Source organism: Lynx canadensis, chromosome X, assembly GCF_007474595.2.
Source record: "Lynx canadensis isolate LIC74 chromosome X, mLynCan4.pri.v2, whole genome shotgun sequence".
NCBI lineage: Eukaryota > Metazoa > Chordata > Mammalia > Carnivora > Felidae > Lynx > Lynx canadensis.
In genome coordinates this window covers 93,184,950-93,191,175 of record NC_044321.2, presented here as the reverse complement: position 1 = coordinate 93,191,175, position 6,226 = coordinate 93,184,950, and the positions used below count along the sequence as shown (strand labels likewise).

Sequence of the window (6,226 nt, the reverse complement as noted above, 5' to 3'; positions counted from 1 at the left end):
CCCTTTGCCTCATTAAAAATTTTACTATGTGCCTGTTACTTTTTCAATAGAAGGATATTGTTAATTAAGAAAAAAGAAATCACGGGGCACCTGGGTGGCTCAGTCCGTTGAGCGTCCGACTTCGGCTCGGGTCGTGATCTCGCGGGTCGTGAGTTCGAGCCCCGCATCGGGCTCACTGCCATCAGACTGTCATCGCAGAACCCGCTTTGGATCCCCTGTCCCCCTCTCTGCCCCTCCTCTGCTTGCGCTGTCCTAAAAATAAATGAAGATTAAAATAAATTAAAAAATAGATATTTTTAAAAATCATGGGGTATCGGGATTGAGAATCAAACAGAAAACATTCCTCTTAGCGCTATCTTATCTGAAAAAAAGAAGAAAACAGATTTGCAAGTGTTGTCTTGAAACAGCAAAGGAAGGGTAGGGGTTAAAAGTTTCTGGCACGCATGGGATGGCAAATGGAAATTAATTGGACAAATACCACTATTACTAACCTAAGACTGGTGGGATATCATTGGTGCGCTCTTTGTTCAGTGACCCACTGTTGTCGTTTTTAACCTTCTTGAGGAATACTTGACAAATATAATTGCACATGTTGCAAGCAGACAATGTGATAATTTGATATACGTATACGTTGTGGAATTATTTACTGTTGAAAAGTTTTTATCAGTTTACTCAAGATTTTCATTTTCCAACACTATTTTCTTTCTTCGTGTGTGTGTGTGTGTGTGCGCGCGCACGCATGTGGGTGGTATTTTTGGGGTGCATACCAGTGTGTGCGTGTCAATACTTGTTGAGTGTCTATGATATATGTAATGGGTGTGTGTTTTGTTATGTGTGGTTGTGTGTCCGTGGTGTGAGTGTGGTGTATGTGTGGAATTCTGTGAGTGAAACTCTGTGTGTCTTCATTGCCAACGCTGTTTTCTTTATTATTATTATTATTATTATTATTTGAGACCTTTATTAACAGGTGCTTGCCATTCGTTAACTTTTGGGAAAAAAATCGAGTTGTGAACTTTTATTACACATTAAAAATGAAGTTCTTAAACATGTCAACTTGACCAGATAGGAAACCACTTGAAAACCTTGAACAGTGTCTTGAGACAAACCAGGCTTTTTTTCCTTTTCTTTTTTTAAAAACTGCGTTTGTCACTAACCAAAAACCGACGTCTTTAGGTAAAAATAATAATGCCGATAGTTCTGAATGTCTGGCCAATGGGCAACAAGCAGGCACTTAAGGGCTGAAGCTCCCATCTTTGGCGCATTTCTTATTGCCGGAACTTCTTCCTCACCTCCCGCTGGACGACGAAACCGGATGATGGCAGAGCCGGTAAGCGGACACTTACCTCGCGTCGCCCTGCACGACGTCGGGAGTGGACGGACTCTCGGCCGGTGGATCGGCTGCCTTGGCCTCTTTGCCGTGTCGCGGTTTGGGGTTTTCTGGGCGTCTGCATGGGTAACCGAGGTTGCGGCGGGAGGGACGTGGGGGTGGGGGCTGACCTGGGGTCTCATCTCGTCCATCTTCCTTGTCGTCTTCGCCGCCGTCCTCCCTAAACCACCTTTGGCGAGGAGGCCCCGTGCGGGGCGGTGGTCCACCACCCAGGCCACACTGGGCATCACCGGTCTACCTTGCTCTGCCGCACCCTGCTCGCCGGCACCTTCCATCACTTCTCCCTGCACAGGATGTTGGAAGGCTGTGGTCCGCGTCCACGCGGTCTCCGCACGTATTCAGGGGGGAAGCGTCGCCTGCGGTGGGGCCGGCGCCGTGAGGGTCTGGCCTTCGCGAGCACGCTCCGGTCCCGGGTTCTTTCCCCCACGCTCACTGTCCCGGTAATTCTGCTGGGAATTGGGTGGAGGACCCCTACCACGCGGATAGTGTCCGTAACGGTTAGGGTCCCCCGCAGAGTCACCGACCTGCACTGCGGCGGCGCATCTGCCCCTGACATTTGCTGCGTCCTTCCCCTCCTCTCCTTCAACATCTGAGTCCGCAGTCTGTCCACCTCCTCCACTGCCAAGGGACTTCCTGGGAGTTTTCTTTATGGCAGTCTGGTGTGCAAATACAACTTCCTTGGTGTCATTCCTGGGGATGAAACCATATTCGTTACATTGAAGCATTCTGTTGTTCCCCAATCCTTCGTTGCGATGACCTTCTTGTGCCGGCAGGCGGCGCCCCTGTGAGGCTACCCGGGCGGCAGCTCCCTGTGCTGCCGCCCATATTGTTGGGCTTGGTGCCGCTAGTGGTGGGGAGGCGGGGGTGGGGGGAGGCTGAAGGGGGAAAGCAGGGGCGGGGGGAGGGGTAAGGCAGGGGTGGGGGGAGGTGCCGTGGTGGGGGAGGGGGAAGGTAGGGGCGGGGCCGGGGCAGCGGCGGGGGGGGGTGTGTGGAGGGGGGGTGAAGGGGGAGGGGCGAAGGGGTGGGGGAGGGGCGAAGGGGTGGGGGAGGGGCGCAGCAGGCGGTGGCAGGGGGTGGGGCACGGGGTGGGGGAGGGGCAGAGGGTGAGGAGGAAGGGTGGGGGGAGGGGGAAGGCAGGGGCTGGACGGTGGGTGGCCGGACGCGGAATGGGGGCAGGGCAGGGACGGCGGCGGGGGGGGGGGAGGGGGAGGGGCGGGGGGGGAGGGGGCGGGGCGGAGGGGGGCGGGGCGAAGGGGTGGGGAGGGGCGTGGCGGGGATGGCGGGTGGCTGCACTTGGGGTGGGGAGAGGGCCGGGGGGGGGGGGGCGGGGGGGGAGGGGGAGGAGGGCGGGAGGGGGGGGAAGGCAGAGGTGGGGGGTGGCCGGACGCGGGGTAGGGGGAGGGCCGGGGCGGGGGCTGGGGCATGGGGTGGGGGGATACCTGGGCAGGCGGACACCGGGGCGGGCAGTGCGTGTACGATGGCGGCACGACTGGGGTGGGGGAGCGGGAGCGGGAGAGAAGGGAAATGGGGGGAGAGGGAGGAAGTGGGGGCGGGGGGGGGGGCGGGGCAGCTGCAGCCAGAGGCGGCCGGATGTGGATGTCGGCCCCTCTGCTCCTCGGTGTGGTAACTCGATGGTAACTAGGCTGGAGGCGGGGCTTCTCAGGGCTCTCTTGGGGTCCGCACTCGGCTGCCGATCGGACGCGGCACTCGTTTCTCACGTGTTTTTCCGAACACCGAAGTAACTGGTGTTCTTCTGATTATAAAAACAGTACACGTTCAATATAAGACATTCAGATGGTATAGAAAAGTATAAAAATATGTAAAAACTGGGGCTCCTGGGTGACTCAGTCGGTTAAGCCCCCCTCCCCTCTTGGTTTCGGCTCAGGTCAGGGTCTCACGGTTCCGGAGTTCGAGCCCCACATGGGGCTGCGTGCTGATCGTGCAGAGCCTGCTCGGTATTCTCTTTCCCTCTCTCTCTGCCCCGTCACTCTCAAAATAAATAAATAAACTTAAAAAACATGTAAAAAGTATGTGCAAATCTGTTACCTGGGCAAAACCACTGTTACATTTTTGGTGTCTGTCGTTCCAGAATTACATATATGTATTAGTAAATATTACCATGAGTACTAGAAATTGTGTATTTTAATGGTATTATAATACTAGCTCATAAACAGATTTTCCAGCCAACACTAAATAGACAAGTGTCTATGCCAACCAGTAAGGACGTATGTCATCATAACGTCATACTTATATCATTATGTGTAATTAATGCAAGGGGGTACTGTAGTGAAGTTTTATAATTTATTTGCCCAACTTATTACGTGTTGATATAAATACAGTTTTTAATTTCTTAAACAGCATCTCACCTGCAATTGAAATTTGCAGAGGAATTTTTTATATCCCACATAGCATTCCTTAGAAATAAATACATAAACATAGAAACCTAGATAAAGGCATACGTTTATACATAAATATATATAATATATTATATATATATATGGCAAAAGTTAACTGCTTAAGTAGATATATAAGTTATTCGGTTGTTTTGTTTCCAGGGTCTTTCAGGATTTATAGATGAATCTATTATACGAATCTAGAAGAAGTGTTTTAAGAGTACAAAGGAGGGAACAATTTATTTGAGATGGAACTATGGGGAAAGTTTTATGGAGAAGTTAACATTTGCACTAGTTTTTATAGGAGGCAAGAGAAAGGGCATTCCGTAAAGAAAGTTTAGAATTTTTAAAAAGGTGAACAAGGAGTCAGCAGGGAGAGTCTGGTTGACTCTCTAGACAGTTCTCATAAATTGACGATTAGCTCGGTGAATTCACCACTGTATTCAGAAATTGGCATTCAAACAGTTTACCAGTAGTGATCTCATTTATTTTTATATGTATTGTGTGTATATTTGCTGTGTGTATGTATATAATGAAGGGTATAATTTATACTATTTTTTTCAAAGTATGAAGTGAAATTTAAGATGTGGTCAAAATCAGTGTCTTCATAAGCTAGACATCAATTTGGGCAGTGAAACCTGAAGATACAGACATCCTTCCAGTTTAATTAAAAGAAAATAATTTTAGGGTCGCCTGGGTGGCTCAGATGGTTAAGCGTCCGACTTCGGCTCAGGTCATGATCTCGCCATTCATGAGTTTGAGCCCCGCATCAGGCTCTGTGCTGACAGCTCAGAGCCTGGAGCCTGCTTCGGATTCTGTGTCTCCCTCTCTCTCTCTGCCCCTCTCCAGCTTGTACTCTCTCTCTTTCTCAAAAATAAATAAAAACATTAAAAAAATAAAAATAAATAAAAAAATAAAAGGTAATTTTAAAAATACAGAGTTTTAATTTGTCAAATATTTTTGATCATGTTATTTACAAATGTACACTGAACACTGGGTGTTATATGTGAGTGATGAATTAACTAAATTCTACTTCTGAAACTAACATTATAGTATATGTTAACTAACTGGAATTTATGTTGTATTAAAAAAAAATTTTAAGCTTATTTTTGACAGAGAGCACACAAGTGGGGAGGGGCAGAGAGAGAGGGAGACAGAGAATCTCAAGCAGGCTCTGAGCTGTCGGCAAAGAGCCCAATGCGGGGCTTGAACTCATAAACCGTGAGATCATGACCTGAGCCGAAACCTAGAGTTGGATGCTTAACTGACTGAGCCACCCATGCACCCCAACTAACTAGAATATAAATAAAAACTTGAAACATTAGGGAAAAAAGGGTAAAACATATTTTCCTTGTTTCACCAACAAAACAAAATTATTTTAAAAAATGTATTGGAGTTTCTGTTTTCAGCTCAGAGATGTAGAGAGCTTGAAGGAGCGTTGTTCCCACCCTCAAAACAAGAAAAGAAGCAGGACGAACTGGCAATTAGTGAAATTTCTTGAACCTTTAAGACTAAGTTTGCAGTTCAAACAAGTTAGAAACCCAGAAGAAAACCTATAGAAACCTATAGGGAGAAACAGGACTTACTTAAAAATGCATATAGTAGTTTTTGCCTCTGTGACTAAAAGCAGCCTGGGTGGCTCAGTCTGTTAAGTATCCAAGTCTCACTTTCGGCTCAGGTCACCATCTCACAGTTCATGGGTTCGAGCCCTGCGTTGGGCTCATCGCTGACAGTGCGGAGCCTGCTTGAGATTCTCTCTCTCTCCCTCTCTCTCTCTGCTCCTCCCCCACTCTAAATAAACTTAAAAAAAATGAAAGCATTAGAAAAAGAAGTATGAGTAATACATAATTAAGGGAGATAAAAGAGATTCATAAAAATGCTCAATTAAAGCTAGATCAGGTAGAAAGAGGGAAAAATATATAGAACAAGTATATACATGCACACATTCATAATTAATATCATAGCGTATATGAAGAAATCAACTTAGCGTCTCCCTAACTACTCCCTTTGTTAAAAAGGGCTAATATTCTTTTCAAGCAGAAGATGAGTACCATGATAACGTCTTTTCTACAAGGTCGTTTTGAGAATTAAATGAGAATAAATGTTATCAAATGCTTAGTGCAGCTCTGGGCACATAGTAGGATGTTAAGTGGGTTCGGTGTATATTGAATGGGATATACTCTGTGGAGGTAGATGAAATTGAAGTGGTCTCGGTTGGCCAAGATTTGTTTATAAACAGTGTTGGACCCACTTTTAGCCTTGTTGGGTGATCAGGATGACCAGATCAGAGAGGATAGTCTTAGAAAGGGAGGTGGGAAGAGGTGCGTGCGTGCGTGTGTGTGTGTGTGTGTGTGTGTGTAGGATGGGATGACATTAGAAAACAGGTAGATATAGATATGAACCAAGACTGATAAATAAACCAAGAAATCCCGGATACAGTTGTAGT

The 6,226-nt window shown here is 47.2% G+C and overlaps 1 pseudogene; it reads right to left on the bottom strand.

Moving 5' to 3' along the window:
- Nucleotides 1-1,339: 1,339 nt before the first annotated feature.
- On the bottom strand, nt 1,340-2,212 carry LOC115506864 (annotated as a pseudogene).
- Between the last annotated feature and the right edge of the window lie 4,014 nt (nt 2,213-6,226).